This window comes from Lepisosteus platostomus, chromosome 7 (assembly GCF_059453375.1).
Source record: "Lepisosteus platostomus isolate fLepPlt1 chromosome 7, fLepPlt1.hap1, whole genome shotgun sequence".
In the NCBI taxonomy this organism is placed as follows: domain Eukaryota; kingdom Metazoa; phylum Chordata; class Actinopteri; order Semionotiformes; family Lepisosteidae; genus Lepisosteus; species Lepisosteus platostomus.
In genome coordinates this window covers 61,182,729-61,203,793 of record NC_142617.1, presented here as the reverse complement: position 1 = coordinate 61,203,793, position 21,065 = coordinate 61,182,729, and the positions used below count along the sequence as shown (strand labels likewise).

The following is a 21,065-nucleotide window of genomic DNA, read 5'->3' as shown; positions in this document are numbered from 1 at the left end:
CTGCTTAATAATCCTCAGACTAGTCTCTCAGTTCAAGGTGGCTATTAAGTTACTTAAGTTAAAAAACATGAGATGTGCACAGACATTTTCTTTGTACCTGGTTATGGCATCTATACTGCTGTGTAAGATTTTTCAGGCGCATATGACATCCTGTTGGGTTTGGAAGCAATAGTCATTAGTGTTTGCTGGCACAGGGTCTTATTCTGGGCTCTTTCATGGGAACAGGTTTCCAGCAGTCAGCAGTGGGCAGGCTGACAAGGCTCAGTGAAACGCTTTCCTGTACCGGACCTGTTGTATGTCTTTGAGCTGCTCGTACAGCATACTGACTTTGATAGAGATTGTTCAAAGCAGTAACATTCAGTTACAGAGTTTGCTTGAAAGCAGCACACACGAGTGACTTACTTTTAGTATCAAGTCGCTTCTCGCCCTCATTTATTTTATTTTTCTTAATGTGAAAGCAGCAGCACAGGAACAGTAAGAGTTCACCTGTGTCTCCTCTTCCCAAAATCTTCCTCACTCCAGATAAAATCTATGCCGTGCCAGGGCTGGAGTCTTTCCATTACCCTTGGCACTAGCTGGTCCTTAATATTGCTCCTGTGTCTGTGATCCTATTTTGAAGTCCATTACAAGTTTGATAAAATACCTACATGAGAGGGATCAGCTCGATTATCATTAAATCAGGTGAAATCAGCAAATGAAAGGGAGGAAAAAAGCACTAGACAAAGGGCATTGATCTCTTTTTTTCCCTGTTTCTTATAATCATATTTTATTGGATATTTCAAAAAAGAGCTTTTATAGAGTGCCTCACTGTGCAATCAATGCCTTAGAAATGCTTGCAGTACAGGCCTGTCTCATGCCTTGGCTGTCACTGTGGTAGGGAGGAAGTATGTACAGTGTGCAGTGAATATTGTAATGGCTCTCAGCTGTCACCCACAGTACAAAAACCTGGCAGCATCTGAGCCGCATGATAAGGGCAAAAGAGTTTCATTTTGAAAGGAAAGCATGATAAACCATGGGAGCGGTATCTTTTTGTTCCTTTCTTTGAACTCTTGCCAGTCTGTCAGAAGGCATTCCGCATGTGCCTGGAGGGTAAACCTGGAACGTGTCCTCCCTCTGGCTTCTGTTCCCACTCAGGGTCTCTCTCCGCCTTTCCGGGGCTACACCTGCAGCCCTGCTGAGCTCGCAGACTCCGGAAGAAGCTGGCAGCGTTTGCCTATTTTTTTGGCTTAATGCGGCTGTAACCTGAGGTCAACAACGGTCCTGCTGAAAAGGAAAAAGAAAATGTCCAACTCAGGAAGAAAAATAGAGATATAGTGGAAGGATGGCTCTACAGAAGAGCTTTGTCCATCCATCATCAGAGACCTGCTCGTTGCCCCCGTGTGCGTGTCCTAGGATGGACAATTTAGATTCATCGATTAACCTAACTGGTACTGTATGTGTCTCTGAGGTGTGAGGAAAGTCTGGCTGACAGTGAGAACATGCCAGCTCCATTCAGGAGGTGCCTGGGGTCGTATTGGAACCCAGAACCTAAGAGCTGTGAGGCAGTAGTGCTAATTGCAGTGCAATTTCTGCCCTTTCATTTAACTTTCCCAAAGAACTAAAAGGTGAGCCACTTCTTATGAAGTGTGTATAAACAGATTCAAATCCGTCAGAAACAATTTGTTTGACATTAAGGGAGTTCTGTATTGCTGTATTAAAGAGTTTAATCATTCCATTGCCGTTACCAGATCAAGCATAAATGTTGCATCTGGCTCTTTATTTGTAATGTGTGTTAATGGGTGGATGGAAGCAAGGGGGGGGCATTTATTTAGCTTTGCTTTCGTCACTCAATTCTGTCAGCCCATTACAGTCCAGTGCCGCTAGTTTATTACCCTTTATTTAAAATGTAAATTGTGAAAGCCATGCAAAGAATCCAATGAGCTCAAGAAAAGCTGTTATTCACTCAGCTGCGTGTTTGATTTTTTGTGAAATGCCTTGCACATTTACAAAAATGGCCTGGTTTCTATGGGAGATTATTTACCAAACCCGAAGCAAAATATGCAAGAATGTTTTTGTTCGTGTTTTCCTGTTGTGAATATGTTTATATCCTTCAGTTGGACAAACTTTATCATACCTAATTGCAGTGCACATCAGTCAAGAGTCACTTTAAACAAGAGCACGGGAGCCATCAATTCATCGTAATTGTGAGCGAACTGAAACCCTCTTGCATGACTGCTTTATCTGTGTTTTTTTGTTTGTTCGTTTTGATTTTATTTTTCCTGGTGTGTGAAGTTCTGCTTTGTTTCCAAGCCAAGTCTGGTTCTAATAATTGGTCTCCGACACTAATTATCTGTGGCCAAGATCCGCCTCTGTGTGCCAGCAGTTTCTGCTTAGCAGTATCAAAGTGTAGATTGTGCCAGCTGCAATCCAAATGTTGTTTCTTGCTGTAAAGCTGTAGGGGAGAGCTTTTACTTTGATAATAGTTATCTGAAGGACTGATTTTTATTTCTCGTATGCTAAAGGAAAAGATACAGTAGATCTACCATTACACTTTGATGCAATGGGTTACTTAACATCTATGACAGTTACATGGCAAAGGACGCTGTAAACACATGGATGATAAATGCTTTTTGTTTAAATTAAAAAAAAAAATATTGATAAAGGTGTCTTCTCTGTGCCCCTATTCATAATGTACAGCCTTTCTCCATGTTTTTATAAGAATGTAATTTTCATACAAAATCTCTGCTTATAATCGTATATATTTGATTTTCTACATAAAACCTCTATTTGTTAAATGACCCTAAGGAAATCTATTACTGTTGTTCTGAAATGCCTTTTCTCTGAAACCCCTTAGATATTGGACATAGTTATTCAGTGCATTAACAGCCACCACGATAAATTTACATCATTATTGCTTTTACATGAGAGTATACATATTTTGTTGCTGATGTGCTTTACGTCTTTTCGTCCCTACTTAATAGAAGATCTGGTGTAATTCACTCTTAAGCCTTAATTACATTTGGTTGTGTAAAGGCTTATATCCTACAATGAAGAAACCCTCAAATTGAAAAGTTAACTTTATAGAGCCCTTAGTGCTGTATAATGACAGTGTCTTTGGTATGTTGTATCTTTTCTAATCGGTGATTACCCGAATATAGCATTTTTCATGACAACATAACCAGGTCAGCTTCTGACTAGATGAAATTCAATTCATTATAACAAAAAAAAAAAATAAAACCTTTAAAAAATGGCCAAGGAATATGGTAGGGTACTGAAGTTTTGAATCATCACATTCTAGACCACCCTGAGCTTACTAAAATGATCTACTTCTCCAGTGGAGTTAGGTGCTACTGACAAAATCAACATTAGAATGAGATCAGAATTCCCTTGGTAGCTCTTTGACTTTCACTGAATGTTCCCACTCTAAATCAGAGCCCTCCATCAAAGCTAGTGTTTTCATTGAGCATATTGTAGTGCCACTAAAGGCAATGAAATAAGCAGGATTTTCTTTTGTTGTTATTTTTTCTATATGCCGTTTGCCATTTTTACTAAATCTTGTGTTAGGACTTTAGTGCTGTTCCAATAGCACTCTCTGATTCTGAGCGGCCACTGGATTAAGTCCTTGTTGAGAGATTGGCTTGTATTGAGTTATGCAGTCACAAGACATACTATGTGGTGTTTTTGTTGCCTTTGGGAAAGTGGGAGTTGCTCTTGGGTATGTTAAAGAAATAGGCCAAAGATCTAACACAAGTTTTGAATTCTTTCAAGGACAAATTTAACTGGGCTTCCTCACTTTACAAAGATGAAATTATTTCAGAGCACAATAACTTGTTTTATTTACAGTACTTCTAAATTCATTTCTGGTTTCCCAGTTTTCACCTTCTGATAGTGATTTATGGCGATGGAGAACTAAGTGCCACATACATGCTGACTGCAGAAGAAGATTTAGATTCACAACTAGGTTTAGCATTAGTGATGCAGGAATTTTGTCAGCTTGAGGAGATTTTTCCCTTTTATGAAGATGTGCATCGTTAGGATTTAGATATCAGTTGCCAATTGTGTGAGTGTTCAGCATGTGTAAAGAAGCACATGGTGTTGCCATACCTCTGGTTTAAAGCAGGTTTTAAAGTGTGCAGTAGTTGATTTTCTGTAGCTTAATAAAGTCAACTCGTAAAAGTAGCAAAGTAACAGGAGCCCTATCCTGTCACTGCTTGTTAGACAGAATAATAAAATATTATAATAGCTCATTACTAGTCTACTTCCTGTAGCCTTACTCATGAGAAACAAGATAATATCTCATTTTTACTTTGGAATCACTGAAGCTAAATTGTAGCTTTTGTTCCATGATGTTACATATTTTATGTATATAATGAGACATCATTGTTGTGTGCATGAAGCACTGTACATTGCTCTGGCAGAATAAAAAAAGCAGGCTAATGGAAAGTGTGTGGTGGGAGCATGCATTTACCACCCAATTCACACTCCTGGTTTGGCTTATTCACCTCATATCTAAGTATACCCAGACACAATGTTATCAGACATTTACCAGACCAAAGTGAGATGAATTCTTTATGGTTCGTGTTGTTTCTCTAAGTGATGTCCTTAACACCTTCCTACCAAATACTGACTACCAGTGGAATAATGGCCGAAATGGTACGTGATGGGAAATGCTAAGAAAAAAGCCCTGAACTTCATAATAGTGTTGTTAGGTTTTCGCATCTTTGCAAGCACTTTTTTGTGTCTTCAGAAATGTGTTCCATGTTGTAAATTCTTGTGGCACGCCTGGTGAGTGAGCTGTAAAATTAAAGCAGGAAGTCAATGAGTGGAGTGGCTTAGCTGGTGAACGCACACGTGGAGCGCAGGTTCCACTGCTGAAGTCTACCGTAGGCATGGTGGTTTCAAGCTGGCAGAGTGCTGCAGTGTCAGTTTTGGCATTAGTCAGTTCATGTCATCCTGTCTTCCCAGCAAACAGCGATTCCTGACCTCACCTCATGCCTGCAGATCTGCAGTTATGTCGGTGAAAAGTGCATTGCTCCTCTAGTCAGTGGTAGCTCTCCTGTCAAGTCCTGTGTAGCTCCCAATCTGTCACATAATGGCCAATGCGAATGGGTGCATTGGAGTTTTAAATCTCTCCTGATCAGTACAGGAGAACCCAGATTAAGTGGGTATAAAAATAAATGACCATTTTCCATTCCATTTCCATTTTTTTCTAGAATAAGTAACTAGAGGGAGCTTATCTGAAGATTAACATGCTAGTAGGGATCTTTCAAGTAAACTGTTGAAGAATTACATACAATGCTTATGATTTTGCTTCTTGCTGGAACTGTGAACCTTTTTGTGTCCTAAATAAACCACAAACTGCTTTTGTTAGGAATCATTTTGCCTATAAACTTTTACATCGGTTCTGTCTCTTCAAGTAATTTTGTGTTGCCACTACAACAGGACTGCACTGCATGGTCTTTTCAAACAGATGCACAGTTCACTGTAAAAACATAACGGTTAAATTTGTTAAACTGAAGAAAAGGCACTTAGGGAAATATTTAATTTAGTTTACTGGGTGACCTGTCCATGACAGTTTGTCCTTGATGTTTTTTTAAACACTGACATCTTAAAATTAGGTGCTCACTATTGTACTTTTTAGTAATTATGGTACGGGGAGCTTACTGAGGCTACCTGACAATACCTCTACAGAAAAGTGTGCAGTTGGTGCTGTCACTAGATTTATTATCTACTGTAACTCTGATGTGCTGTGTTTCTGTCTTATAACCAGGCACGTTCTACACATGCAGCTTGCACTGTGAAGACGGTACTGTAATCCAGGGAACAAAGATTGTTCTTTCGAAGTGAAGAACAGGGTTAGGGAGGTTGTTCTGAGAGGAAGAAAAAGTTGGCTATAATTGGCATAAGCGTACATACAATTGCAGGATGAGCTGTACACACAGAGGCTGGAGAAACCAATTTAAAATGTTTTACCTTAGGGTTTGACAGCATTATTAATTTCCTGCATCACGCTAAATACTCAGAGAAACATGGATGATGTCCAGAGACATTTTGCTGACCATGATCTGTTACACTGTAGCAGTTTTCTCTGTGGAGTTGCGAAGTGGCAAGGGACTGTGACTGTTGTTTTAGCATTACTGTCACATGAGTGCTCTTTAATTACTGTCACTTCCAATCTGTTACATTGTTTGAAATTCTGCTGCCTTGCCATCATACTGTTGTGATTACAGTGCATTATTCCAATTATAACCTGTGTCATGCATTAGGATGTAAACATGGGGGTCACATTCAACAGAGCAAAAAAAAGCATCTCCTTCTTTAAGTAGGTGCTATGAAATCAGATTTTGTAGTGTCAATATAAGTTGAAAGGGGTGGGAAGAAATGAGAAACTTATCAACACCGTTGTGTTAAGTTTCAGACAGCCCTATTGCCAGGATTTTTGTGATTAAGAAATTGAGATTTTTAGGAAGTTAGGGTTTTTTATGTTTAAGTTGTCAAGGTAACCCTGGAGTCATGGACAGTGTGAGGAGTGTTGCTTATAGGAGCCCATGGGTGTTGAAAGTAGGCAAAATATCCTGGGGGGTTAGAAGGGTCAGGGTATTCATTCATGGAATTGTCTTCACTGGGCTTAATTTAAGGCCTAATGAGTCAATCAAGTTTTGAAACCATAACAAAGTACTAATAAATCAACTAGAATAGTTTTGCACATGCCACATTAATTGTTGTATTTTTAAATTCAGCAAATAGTAATTGTGCATTGAAATGTGCAGAAATACAGCATTTTAAAGTTTGTGCCCTGCAGAGGTTGTTACCTTCTTTTCACTTAGAGATTCAGTGTAACATGCAATTTGACTAGGAGGGGCCAAACTTTTGCATACAACTGTATATGTTTGGTTTGCTGGCTTACTGAACATCATATTCAGACAACTATTGCTGAATCACAACATTAGAAAATGGAGCTTTATGCAGGCAGTGATGCATCACTCCTGTACTTTTCTGTGAGTCATTCTGATTTATAGTGCCAGCAGTCTCCCCAGACATCAAAAGGATGTTATTTACATCATCTTCAAAGATGCTAAATTTACCAGGTACTTTTAGATAGTGTCTACAGTTGTATTATGTGTTTTCCCTGCCGGAGGGGTACAAGAAGAGTGCATGACCTAACACAGGTTGTTTGTGGTTTGCATTTGGTGTGAATGACGCCTTCTGGAACGGGTACAGGTCCTAACTTATCCCACAATTGGGGGGGGGTAAGCTTTTTTCTTCCTTTTGGCGTTTCTTCAAACGTGGAAAAAAACCGTTTAACTGAACCTAAAAGACACTTTTGAAACCGATAAGTGAATTGACTTGAAATTCTTTGATTTTTTTTTTTCCTCGGTGATGTTTTGATGCGGTTTCCCTCCAAGTGGTCCAGTTTCCCCCACACAGTCCAAAGACAAACTGCTAAGTTAATTGGCATCTGTAAAAAGTGGCCCTGGTGTGAGTACGCGCTTGTGTCCATCCGCCCTGTGATGGACTGGTGTCCCATCAAGGATGTATCCTGCCCTGTGGCCATTATTTGCTGGGCTCTGGTTCCCCTACGATCCGGAATTGAAAGAGGTGGTTAGAAACCAGATGGATGGATGTTTTGAGGCTGTAGCTTACCTGTTTAAATATTTAACTCTGTGTTCTAGGTGTAGACGAATGTGTGGTAAATCCATATTTTTTTAAGGTGCAGAGCATTATTTTTTTCAGGGTTTTGATACTTTTTCAAAACTCTGTATTCAAACCTTGTGGTCATTCTGCGTCTCCCCCCGTTACAGCTCTATCCCCTCAGAACCCTTGGAGGCAGAGCGATTCATGTACATTGACCCCCTGAGATCCTGTCCACTCCCCCCAAGTGCTGTGGACTAAATGATTCCTCCTGGGCTTGTGGCTCAGGCTGTCGTTGTATTTGTGCAGCCCTGCTCTGTAGATGAGTCGAGCTTCGTAGTTTTCTCTTTTCCGTTTCTCCGATCTTTTAAGGCGGGCCCTCTCAAAAGAGTGCTGAGTGACCTGCGACTCCTAGGCCAGACAAGGATCTTGGAAACATAAATGTGGACATACCATCTCTTTCTTCTTGAGAATGCTAAAAATACAATGCTTGTTTGATACAAAGCTTATTAAATTAAGCACTATTTTATCTTTTTTTTTGTTTCTGGGTGCTATTTACAGGACTACAGTATGAAATCAGATAAACATCGTCTTTACAGTACTGGTATTTTGGGTAGCCCAACTTTGTGTTTTAAAGAGCAACCACAATATGCATACATACAGATATAGATGTAGTATTAAAATAAGATTAACTTTGTATCCAGTTCAAGTACACAACTCATCTGGCCCTAATAAATTCCCTCACTGGAATTTTCTCAACAGTTTTCTTGTAGTTTGAGTAAGAGCGCATTACAATGAGAAAACATGCTTTTTTAGAGCAGAACACAAGTGCACTATGACAAATGACTCTGAATCTCTATGACTGCAATCAAAAGGTCTTCCTCAGAAAGGTCAGATTTTCTTTTGAAAATGTGAAGAGAGCGATTTGAAATATGTGGAAAGTAGACTTTAATTATCACGGGCCTCTTTAAAGGGAAAATGAAAAGGTTGAAGAAGGCAAACCTGAGCTGTATTACCTGGTGCTGAACAGGAAACGGGGTCTGTATTAGACTCTTCCATTTGCCCTCCAGCAGGATCTGTCTGGGTTTTTTTTCTTGAAACCCTATACATCTGCTTAATACTGAGCCTTCCAGCCCTCTCACTGATGTGGTTTTCTTTAATCCTGCGCAGTGTGTGAATTAGCGGAAACCACTTTTATAAAACTGACATGGCACAATTTAGCATCTAGCATCACAGTTTAATATTACTGACATAAGGGAGAATCCACATGTTATTGTGCACCAAAGCAGTGATAAATTAAGCAGAAGTACTGTATACTGTAATTATTCTCAAGATTACGGTAAGATACTTTGCTTGTTTTTTTTTTTTACGCTGCTCTCAATTTGCTCCGAGATACAGGAGCCTGGACTCAAACTTCAAACCTTATAGTAATTGGGAAATTATAAACCGGTTCCATATACCCAGTGGATGCACCTTCCTACCAAGTCTTGTAATTCAGTTTAGATCTTCACGTTATGAGAAAACCCAGCCTACTGTACGTAGGACTTATAGTTTATCAGTCACTTATAGTTTTCTGTAGGCTTCAACATCCATTTCTTTTAGCAGCTCTAAGCTGCTAGAGAGCAGAGGGGCTCTCATGTGCCTGAACATTAAGGAATTCCAGATGCCCGGCTAATTAGTCGCATGTGAGTTTGTGCCGATTTCGCAAGCCAGGAAGAGACCTCCCTGCGCAGCACTGGAAGGTGAGCATGAAGAGGATACCATCAGCGACTCAGGAGTGGTGTCCCGGCCGCCACTGCGGAGCTGAGCAGGCGGGAGGACCGGACTAGAGAGGAAGAGCCAAGGATTGAATGCGGGCGGATCTTCAACAGATGGCTTTCTGTCTCGTATCTTCACAGGCAGAAATCTTTCGTCCTTGGGTCGCTTATTGTGCAGCCTGACATGTTGTACAACAGCAGAATCATTGAAAAACTGGAACCTGGAATTACATGGGCACGGAATTTGGAAATTAGGGAGGCAGCAGAACTTTGGCTAAATATTCCCATTGTATGTTCACTTCCTGTGCCTAAGGCTTTTGTATCCATGCTTACCTGTGATTAGGTTGTCATGGAAATAAGCACTTTAATAAACATAAGGTTATCTTGCCTGAAAACATAGCTGATAGACATTAAGTTCCCTTTTCTTACAGACACTAAGTTTAATTCATTTTTAAACTTCAGCTGTAGGTAGATTTTGTTTTCGGGATTTTTAATGTGTTCCTCATTTGCTGTTCTGCTGTTCACTTGTGACTGACCTATTAACGCATTTTCAGTATCTCCCAGAAAAACCCCTCACAATACATTTCCTGTCCTTTCCTTTAATATAGTGTATACTAGTGACTTCAGGGTATAGGGGTGTGCATGTTAAAAAAAGCACACCTCATTTATGCACTATAGAGTAGGTGAAATACGTGCTTTTTGTGTGAGCTAATGCAGTAAAACATAATTTCTTATTTTAATTTCCAGAGAAACTGAAATCTGCTTTTCCATATGTCTCAGAGGAACTCTGTGAATCAGTGCTAGAGGACGTTCTACATTTCTGGGTATTTTTAGCACATCCAAAATATCCAGACACTGAGGAGAGGGCTAATTCTTTCCCACAGACTTAGAATGGGATTTATCATTTCTGCCAAGAATTCCAGTTATAGATGCATTGTCTTGTAACAAAAAGCAAAGTTGCTTGGATACATTTCCCTCAGCAAAGGGAAGAACTTTTGGGTTTTCTCTGAGATGAGGATGTGTTGGGGGATATAAAGTCAGACCCTGTATTTCTTCATCTGTCTCAGCTGGAGCTCACTATATTTAATGCATGGTTTTAAACAGCCAAGTATTATGTACTTGTATATACAAACATTTTTACGTCACAGTATGCTCAGAACTCAGCTGCCTGGGTCTAAACTAAAGTGCATCAATGTGTCTCTTCTGTTCTAGTTTTCTAGCATTGGGTCCCTGTGGATTTCAGAATGAACGTACAATACTTCTGCTCACCTTTACAGCCTTGATCTTCTTGACTTCAGAGTATAACAGTGAGCTAACTCCCTACACCTTGTTTATGCTCTTTGGACTTATTTCAGTTCCCAGGATGAGGCTCTCAGCCCTCTGCCTTCAACATTACAACGGTGTGTAAAACACGTTTGCACCTGAAGAAGGCTCCATAGCTAAAATGTTGTTTCCTTTCTTCTCTTTTCAGCATGGAATAAACCTTTTACTTGTTACTTTACGGCCTGCGCGTGCTGACGCAGCTCCCTACTTGAACATGTTTATACACTGTTAATTGTATTTTCCCAAAGTAGATTTATTTTGTTTATTTCAATGGGCAACATGAAAGTTGGCGTATAAAATGGTTGTAATGATAAGCTACATGTGACAGGGCGTGACATTGCAAGATAGATTATTCTCAGTGAACTGGAGAGCTCCCATCCCTGAAGTTGCTCTGCCAGTTGCACTCCAGTGATTAGGGAGTCCTGGCAGTCAAGTGATGATCTATGGTACCCCAGACTGAAGTCAGTCATATTTGGACTCCAGGGCTTGATTTGTGTTCCAAACAAGTGCATGTACTGCGCTGTTCAGACTGCTCAGGGGGCTCATTTTATCTAGTTCTTTTCTGTCACCAGTGAGGATTCAAATTTAGGTTTTTGCCTGTATATTTAGTATCTATTTCAGCTCTTCCATCCCTGTTGCATGTGATTTATAGTTGCAAGATTCTTTGAAGAACTTGTAAGGAACACCATTGTTTGTCAGCTCTATTAATAGACCCTACTGACCTGACTGCAGCAGTATTTCATGTGCTGTGTGTTGGTGGACTTGAGAGATGGCCAAGCTCACTGTGTGGTGGTGGAAAAGGAGGCTTTAGTACTGGTTTTGGATTTACTTCATTGAAGAAATGGCTGAAAGCTATTTAGATGTGGCTGATATCTGCCAGTTTTGGAAGCTGAAATCTGTGTATAGCATTAAACAGTTAAAGGACTAATGAAAAAACCTTGAAGAAGGAAATCCTTATTGAAGAGTGGCAGGTGGTTTTTTTTAGTGTCTTTTGTCTTGGCTTAAATATCATCTGCCCATTTTCTTGCAAATGTTGAACTCCTACATTATATTGGGCACAAATAATAGAATTTTCTTCATCTTATTTGAGAGAAGGATCATAAGTATTTTATAGATTAAAAATTGAGAAATTGATATGTGAACATGCAGATAAGTCTTGTATACACGCTTTAGAGCCCTTCCAAAGTGTAGAGTAAAAATGTGTTGATCTAAGTTTGTTTTTCAGTTTGCATTACATCATGAATGTGTAAAAGAGTGGCCAAGATAATCCTGTGAAATGAAATTACCCTTTCTATTTCTTATTCAGCTGCAGTGCTTATAAAATAGATTGAGAATAATCCCGTGTGTGTTCTGCAAATAAATCAAGAATGCATGATGGTACAGTATTTACTGGAAAAATATTTATGATAGGTGATTAATGCACTCCAAGTAACAAGCTATTTCTTCAATAATTTATCCTGGGAGTTTTTCTCTTTGATTTAGGCAGGGCATATACTGTATAGATCAGCAACTTACGAGGTATTACAAGAGGCGCTTGAGACATTAAATAACTAGGGTTTGAACTTTTTTGTGCCAGCCGAGAGAAACCAAAACCTCCCCTGAAATCATGAAAGATAATCTTCGCCAAGTTACAGCAGAATGTCTCAATGTTGGTAATATGAAGTCCCCGCTAGCGCAGAGAGCAGTTCTTCAGGCAGGAGTCGACCAGAGAGCATGTGACTCCACTCCAGATGGTACACTGTTCCTTTGCGGGTCCTCACTGACACATCTGAGTGGCCTGGAGTAACTGGGATAAAGTACCCCACTCAAGATGTCTGCGGAGGGGGTTTAAACACCCAGCCCATTAGTTATGAGTCCACTCAGTGCTCTATGCGGCTCCCAAAATGACATTAAAGTCTGGATTACATCTAGGAGACGGCCTACAGTAAATTATATTCCAAAGATCTACTTGCCTGTTTTGTCATTTAGTTTGTCCATGACACGTGAACTATTGGCTGTCAATAATGGCAACATAGGCCCTTTTGGTTTATTCTTCTGCTTTATTTTAATCTCAATTACATTTTTGTTTTGCTTTTATTTACTTGTTTTACATTTTTTAAATTTGTGCTACAAGATCCCTTATTTTTTTATTGCGTCTGAGCTGGTGCATACTTATTTTAAAATCCATTGAATGGTAGCCCTCATTTCATTGTTCTAATAGTGATTTTTATCTAATTTTTATTTTGATTTCATCTTGTTTGGTGACGGCTTGGATGTAACCATTAAGCTGAGAATCTCTTCCCAGGAGGAGTGGCAGTGTAAAGGAGTGAAGTTTTCCAGGGAATTCGAGCCCTGTCTTGAACATCAGTCTGGATTGACATGTTAACTCTTTCTGAATGTGGTTATTCTTGGTTTGCTGTTGCAATCATGATCCTTGACCAAAGGAGCTGTCTATGATTTGTATGGTAGAGCTTAAATAATTTCGGGACAGTTGGATTCATGTGAACTTTAGCTCCCAAACTAATTTAGCAGCCTGTCCAGTAGCAAGTTTTTATTTGACTCGTTTCAGGATCTGGAGAAATTCTTCCAAGCTACAAGGAGTGCTGTGTTGAAACCAAACTGGAATGTGTAGTGAACTGACGTGGTGGAAGAATTTGAGGGGAAGGGAGGGAACAAATGAGTCCTAATATGTCAGACATGCCCAGCTGGCTTCTACAGTCCCTTGAAGTGACGAAGAAAGGAGAAAACTGTCAGAGAAAAAAAAAAGATGAATGAAACATCCTGCTTATTCATTCAGCTGATGTGTGGAGTTTTATGATTTGGCTTCCCGATAATTTTCCTGGGTGTAAGAGCTTTGGTGACAGATGTGTTCCACACTCGCAGATGCAGAATCACCCTACGCTAGTGACGTTTTTTACGTAATGGAAAGCTGTAGTCTGTATCCTGAGTGATGATTTTTGCGTGCATGTGGATCTGCATGGCGGGCCAGGAAGAGTACAGTCTGTGTGATATTGTCGGCGCTCTCCTCCCATCCCTGCTCTCCTGCTGTGTGAGCAGGGGTGACCTTGAGAGAGAGACCCGGGGCCAGCCAGCCATGCTCCACTGCATCAACATATTGACCGTACATAATTGAATCGATGGGGGCCGGAGAGTCATGGGTTGGAAAATGACAGGTGGGTTAGCGTGCTGGTGTTGCGTTCGAAGAGACACATGAATTATTAGAGATGGGAGCCACATCGACATTTTGGTGGTAGGGACAGAGCCTGCCAGTATGTCTCAATTGCGATTTGCTTCTATACAGGGCTACCCCTTGGTATCCTTCTTGGTGAGAGAAAAGTGGAGGACTCTTGATTTTATGAGCCATCACTGCTTTGATTCCATCACTGAACACCAGTTCAACTCATCTTTGACCAGGTTTGTAAAAGGAGTTTTTTGGAATGAAATTTGATAGTCATAAATATTAACAGCCAACACAGATCTTTTGTAATACAGTGCTTCCCCAGCTAGGATCAAACTTTTATTGTGCCTAGATTTAAATAGGTGTTCTTTCAGGATGTTAGCTTTTTGCAACAGCACCTGCACTTATCACAATCTGTGAATTATTGTTTCCTTTGTTGTTGCTCTCAGCAATATCCTGCTTATTGCCATTTTTGTATGCTTTCGCCTTGTTGCTCTGTCTAGCAACAAGCATGTTGTTTCATCCTTATGATTCAGTTATTTAGAATATCTTCCCTGTCAAGTACTGCTGTTCAGCACAGGGGCTTGTCTCAACTGTTTGTGTCTCATTATGTCTTTATGATGGTTGAAAAGACAATTTTTATCAGATGTTCATATCTGCGTTCACAATGATTGTGAAATGATATTATTCTTGGACTATATTGTCTGGGAATGTTTGTATGCATACTTGTATTGTGATAATGAATGTTTGCCTTTTAAATTTGAGGGCCCAACATAATTTCTGCATAGCTGGCTGGAGGATTGTTTTTGTTTCTCTCTGAATGATTAACGTTTAATTTCAAAAGCTTCTTTTAGCCTCTTGGAGGTAACTCAGTAGCCACACAATTCTGTCACTTCTACATGTTTCTTTTTTTCAGTTCTTGATACTTTTACGTAATTTACAAGAGCATTGGTAAAAGGGTGTTTGTTTAGCTCTGACATAAAATCTTTTTTTGTTAGCTGGGTGGTCTGATAAAGTGGTTACATTTCTGAAAAACAAAAATTAAGTTCTAGGTCATAATATTTAATTTTTGATTTTTGCCTTCAGTCAAATCCTCAAAATGTTAAAAGTCTTTGCGTAGTACCTAACCTTTTTTAGAGCAGAGACTTGTCAAATACGGTCTTAAGTAACGGGAATGATTGTTCTTTTGTGTATAGGAGATTCTGTGCCATTCAGAATATAAAAACCACCTGTATTAGCAATGCAAGGACCCTTCTCGCACTCCTGCAAGGGTTGACACATCCTCAAAGCCCATTGTGTGTGTGCGTGCAGGTACAAATGGCTCACCATTGCATTAAGAGCTTCCTTAATCCTGCAGGGAGACTTTCATCTCTTTCTCTGCATTATAAAAACGTCTCAAGTTATGTGGTGTGTGTTTTGCCTTTTGTGATAAAGGGCCCCCAAGATACTTTACAGGGGTTTCCCCCCCCCTGAAAAACTCAATATGTAGTTGAGGAGCCTTTACCATAAATAAAATGGCGTATGTTTCACTCTTGAAGCTTTGAAGCACATATGATTTCACTGGCCCAAAAGGAACTGACTGAATCCTCAGCGAGTGACATGAGTGCTATGATTAGATCTCTAAATATACTAATTTCTGGCATTTCCATACATAGAACTATGGAGACTGAAGCTGGACTCATTTGTCAGCCCAGGGCAAGTCAAGCTGTATGCAAAGTGACTTTTCAAAGATTAAAATTGCATTTATATTAGTAGTGAAGCATCTGTGATGAGGTCAGAATTTAGGCGGTTTTCCCTGAAACAAGTTATTTAGACCTTTGCTGGTTTAGAAAAGTTTGAGCTGCGACATGCAGATAAATTACTGAAAAAGAAAAGGAAGGTATGTTCAACACATTTTTCAGATATTTTTTCCAAAATATTTTGGACACTGATACTTTGGCTGTTTAGAAAGAAATGTCACACAGTGCAGTGAACCTGATGTTCATACGTGTGTAGCATCATGATGTTGGAATAACATGTTCTTTCTAAGAGCTTTCAGTGTTTTCTATTCTACAAACTAAAACTAAAAGACAATTAGGTGACTGTTTTTTGGAACTTATTTGAACCATTCAAATTAATATCATAGCATTTTCAGTGGTCTGACATTTCAATAGCGAAGACCTCATGATCTGAGGAGTGAGTCACTGTTAAGGAAACAGAAGGAAGCAGGAATTGGTCTTGCAAATTCTCAGAATGATCTTTCTTCTCTGACACCATCACGGTGTCAAACACAGAAGTCTACTACACTTTCGTGTCATTTCTTTCTAAAGAGCTAAAGAAGGACTTAGGTCAGCTTTTGCTAACCTAAACATCCTTTGCTATTCGAGTCAGTAGTCTGAAACCATTTATTCAGTAAAGTTAAAGTGATGACCTGCCATTTGACACAATTTTTATGGAAGATGAGGTGTTCAGGATATTGCGTTTGTTCAGGTCTCAGGTGCATAAGAAATTCAAGAACTTTTCTGCTGTGTGCTTGTTTCAGCTATCACAGTCAGGTATTGACTTTGCAGTTTATCATTAAACCATAGCTACAAAAAAGTGAAAATAAGTGTAAGCAAATAATAAAAGTTACTAGTAATCTTGTGTTGGTATTTCCGTACAATTCAATTGTTATCAGGTTAAAACTTTTTGACATGTTGAGTAATGAACCAGTCAAACTTAAATATTTATCTTAGGCTGTGAAAACTCCAGTCTGTAGTAGCAGAAAACCATGGTGATGGTTAAGAATGCAGTGGTGTAACACTGGAAAATTAGTTTAATTACCTGTTGAAACTGCTTGTGTAGGTGTATGTTCTGAGGAGATCAAATCTTGTCAGCCTTCCCTGACGGCAAATGTTAATTTGTTACAAACCATTGTAGTTTGTAAGAACATTATGGGAGTTTGATCACAGCTGCAACAAATGTAAATATATTCCATTATACAAATTTTAATCTCTTGGTAGAGATAGTTGGCCCAAGTGCTTTAAAAAAAAAAACGCTTGAAAAAAGGCTGCAATTCTGGTGGCCACGTTGCCTCCTATCTTCCAAATTTTACATCTTTATCATGTTTTTCTGCAAACTGCAAAAAGGTGCAGGGGTGGAAAAAATAACGGAAACACCTAACAATATATTATATCAAGGACCTAATAAGGAGTAGGGCCAACCTTTGCCTTTAACAGCTTCAGTCCTTCTTGGAATGCTGTCATACAAGTCCTGAACTGTGAGTAGTGGGATATTGCGCCGTTCTGCAAGAAGAAAAGGCTCCAGTTCTTCGAGAGATGAAGGAGGTGGAAATCTACTTCGCACTCTGTGCTCCAGAACTTCCCATAAAGGTTCAGTGATGTTTAGATCTGGTGACTGGGGAGGCCATGGAAGGCGTTTGCCTTCATCCTGGTGTTCATAAAGCCCCTCTTGAATTTGTTTAGCAGTGTGGATGGGGGCATTATCATTCTGGAATATGGGAACATCATGAGGGAGCAGTGATTGCATCATAGGGTGCTCCTGGTCCTGTAAAATGGCCTCATATTCCTTGGCCTTTATACGACCATGCAGAGCAATCCTGTGAAGTGTTCGTCTATCCCTGTCGGTGAACTTCAACTTGTGACCACTGTTCCTCTTTGCCGATGCAATTTCTCCATGTTTGGCATACGCTGTCATTAGTTTTGAGACAGTTCCCATTGACAAATGAAATAATTTTGCAGTTTTTGTGACTGATGCACCTGCAATTTGGGCTGCTTTGAAAACTTGCACATCAAAGTGCTAATTGTCAGACCTCTTTTATAGCTGACAGATACTGCTAATTGGCAATCAACCTAAGATGATTCACCATTGCAGCTGCATTTGTAATTGTGATTTAGTTCAAAGTTAAACTCCTTTTTCATGTGTCGTTTCCATTATTTTGTCCACCCCTGTAGCAACCGTTTCTTACACTGAGATGAGGTGACCTTTTAGCTTCATTTTGAAAAAGGTTTTGTTGCCTTTTATGAGAGGATGTTTACCTAGGAGAAAGAGGAAGTGGAAAGGATTCAGCTTGTTTTATTTGATTGGATGTTGGTGTCTTACTCATGAGAGAGAGTCTGCCCTTCTCTGTTTTCACTCTTGTCCTCATTACATTTCTTTTCACTCTGCATGTATTTGATTTTCCTGTTTTTGCTACTCCCTTCCCCATTACTTTTTTAAGTCTGTGATTCAGAACACTTAACCGAGGCTCTTTAAAGTTAATTTTCTGGAATATAAAGAAAGGTACAGTACGATCCTTACTGGCAAAAGAAGAGCTTAGAGCTGCAGTCAGCTTTGGTTATTTGTGCCGGTGTAGCTGAATGAAGTCAGAGTTTGTGCAAGAACTAAATTAATTTGCCAGAATCAAAAGATATATTGTATGAAGCAGCATTGAAAATGTAGTTTTAGGAGAAGATGTCACCTCCTTGTGAGTTGTAACTTACAGCCTGTGATATACCTGCTTCTGCATCAGCTGGGTATAGCTGAACTGCAGTACCCTGGAGATGATTAACGCGTATCAATCAGTGAGAGGTCTGGTATGACCCACAACTGTCATGTTTTTGTTTTCTTACAGCTGTTAAATTTTGTAGTCAGGAATTAGTTGAAGGCCTAAACAGAGAACCATTGGTAGGATGTCAGCCTTAATTAACTTAGATGTGATTGAGACCACGTGATTTGAATTTGTGAAAATGACTGGTGGCATTCCCAAAACATATCACATACTGTACAATTTCACTTCAGAGACAGATGGTTCGAAAAAGGCTCAAGAAACATTTTGGTTTGATTGCTCAATGTGGAGTGGTGCCAGTGCTGCTTATAAGCTTAAAAAGGGTTTTAAAAACCTTTTAATGAAGGAATGCGCTATGGGAGGTGAACAGAAAATGGTTTTCCATGGACCATCTCCATCCTAAGAAGTGCTTACTGTTGTGGCTGTTATAGATTTTATTTTATGCTGTATGCTTTCAACACAAGAGTAGACATCCAGTGGCCTAATCATTTAAATGTATACAGGTTTCTCATGTCTGCTGAAAAAGCAAGGTAAGGTAACCTAAAATGTTTAGGATGTTTATCTAATTAAATGACAGTTTCAAAGAATATGATAAACTATTAAAGTGACCACATTCCAGAAATCCTGGTACTCCTATATCCTTTCCAGAAAAAAAATGTACTGTTACTCTGTTTCTGTGGAGATTCGGTACGAAGTATTCCGGTCTTCTCCTCTATAGGAAGTCTGGACATGAGCAAGTGGGGCTGTACTTGTTGGAACGCAGACAAGCATTTTGGGAATGTACTGAGCCTGTCCTTTGGGTGTTGTATGTGTTGCTATCCCCTGATTTTCATTGACGATAAAGGGATAAAAGGTCTGTTCCTCTAATCTGAACAAGTAATGTACAAGACAAACAGCCCCTCTAATGTGTCTCATTTGAAAGTCAGGAGAAGTGCTCGGATCCTACTACTAGGGTAATGGCAGTGTGTGCTCAGCGTGAGCTGCTCCGAACTCTGACCTCTGCTCATTGTGTGTGGCCCTGCTCTGTGAGCCAGCAGGCTGTCCCTGTCAGCGAGTGGGAGGGACCAGATATCTGTGGCTGAAGTTACCTTCCATATGGAGCCTGTGGCTCTCTGTGCAAGCGAAGGGCATTGCACATCTGTTTCATGTCCTGTTACTGAGCACAGCCAATTTCCTCATAATTGCATTGTCTGGCTAATGGCCGCTTCTGATCCTGGGGAAAGTTATCCACTGTATGCTGAGCACATTAATTTTTTTAATAAAACATTCTGAGTAATCTAGTTGCTTGTGGTGAGAGGATTACATTTGGAGCTATTTGGTTTAGCCATCTGTAGCGCACGTTTTTTATGACTGATTAGCAATTAGCTGTCTTTACAAAGCTCTGTTGGGATCAATGTTTAATTTGCCCTCGCGTTTGTATATCATACCTTGCAGACAAGTAGGCATCTGTCTGAAGATTGCAATCCAGACCTTGTATGTCCAAAAGACTAGATGTTGCTTGAGTATTTTCTGTTTCAAAACTTTGAGCTTTGCTGTGGAGGAAACTGGAGAAACTGTCCTTTATCTGTAAATGCATGTGAGACAAATGGTCATATGTGTAAGGGATGTAACTGAGGCTTCCTCAACCCTGTTATTACTAACCATCCCAGCCATCATACTGTTCTTGCCAGGGAAAACATCCAAGTCAAGTGATGCATTAAGTCTCATATTACATCACCTCTTTTTTTTGTATTTCGAGATCTATATACTGAATTACCTTTTTTGTCTGTTAACATTTTAAAACATTTTATAGATGAGTTTAAATCCATATGCCCCCCAATAAAATCCATAACATTTAAAGATCCCACGTCATGTGTTCAGAGGTGGGATAAGATTTATTGGAGCCATGGGCATGAAAAACATTTAAGAATGTCAGGGCTTGCAAATGTCAGTGTTGTCAATTTTTCCAAAAACTTTAAAGATCTTTAGGCATCCAGTTGGCCAGTAAGAAAAGCTAATAACTAGTCAGTGATGCATCTGAATGTCTTGGTCCAAGATGTTGAACTTCCACTTAAAGTCTTGGGGTTCTCTTAATTTATCTCTGTTTTTGGTTGCAAGTCCACATCTCTTGAATGGTTTTGTGAAATGTTATTGTATCCATATCTAGAATAATCCTGAGGAAGCCACAAATGATTGCAGTTAACAGAATAGTGCTGTTGATCTGAATGCAGCTGTTCTGGTCAATCGGAAGAATAGTGTCCCCAAAACATGCCACCAGTGTAAGGTTTCCAAGTGGTCCACTTTGCTCTGAAGAAAAGTCACTTCAAATCTGATGCCACAAGAGGACTTCATAGGTTTTGTAAGGCCTGAAAATTGCAGCAGGAGTCGTTAGTAGTTTTACAGAAAATGTGTCAGCGTGTTTTTGTTACTTAAAACAGATGCCTCTTGTATCCAGTATAGATCTCAATATCTTTATATCAATATTCGGTTGTAATATGACCTTCCATGTGGTTCCAACTGATATCTTTCTTGACTTGTGTTTTCAGCTGAGTGTATTCTATCTGCTTTGGGTCATTCTGGTCCCTTTTGTATAAGTATTTTCTTTTTTAAATGTGTGCTTTTTATGTAATTCAATAAATTACATTAAAAAAAACATAAAATTGATGCTGTGATACATTTTTGTTTTGTATTTTTTCCCCATTAAAAAAAAAAG

The 21,065-nt window shown here is 39.5% G+C and overlaps 1 protein-coding gene across 8 annotated transcripts in view; it reads left to right on the top strand.

The window, feature by feature from the left end:
- LOC148659401 (talin-2) overlaps positions 1–21,065 on the top strand; it is a 138,919-nt gene that overhangs the window by 41,078 nt on the left and 76,776 nt on the right. For 2 of the 8 annotated variants that reach the window (XM_088641579.1, XM_088641584.1), the window contains exon 3: positions 13,972–14,084. The exons of the other annotated variants lie outside the window; for them this stretch is intronic. The gene's annotated coding sequence lies outside the window, so the exon portion shown is untranslated. The remainder of the gene's footprint in view (positions 1–13,971; positions 14,085–21,065) is intronic. 8 annotated transcript variants of the gene reach the window in all.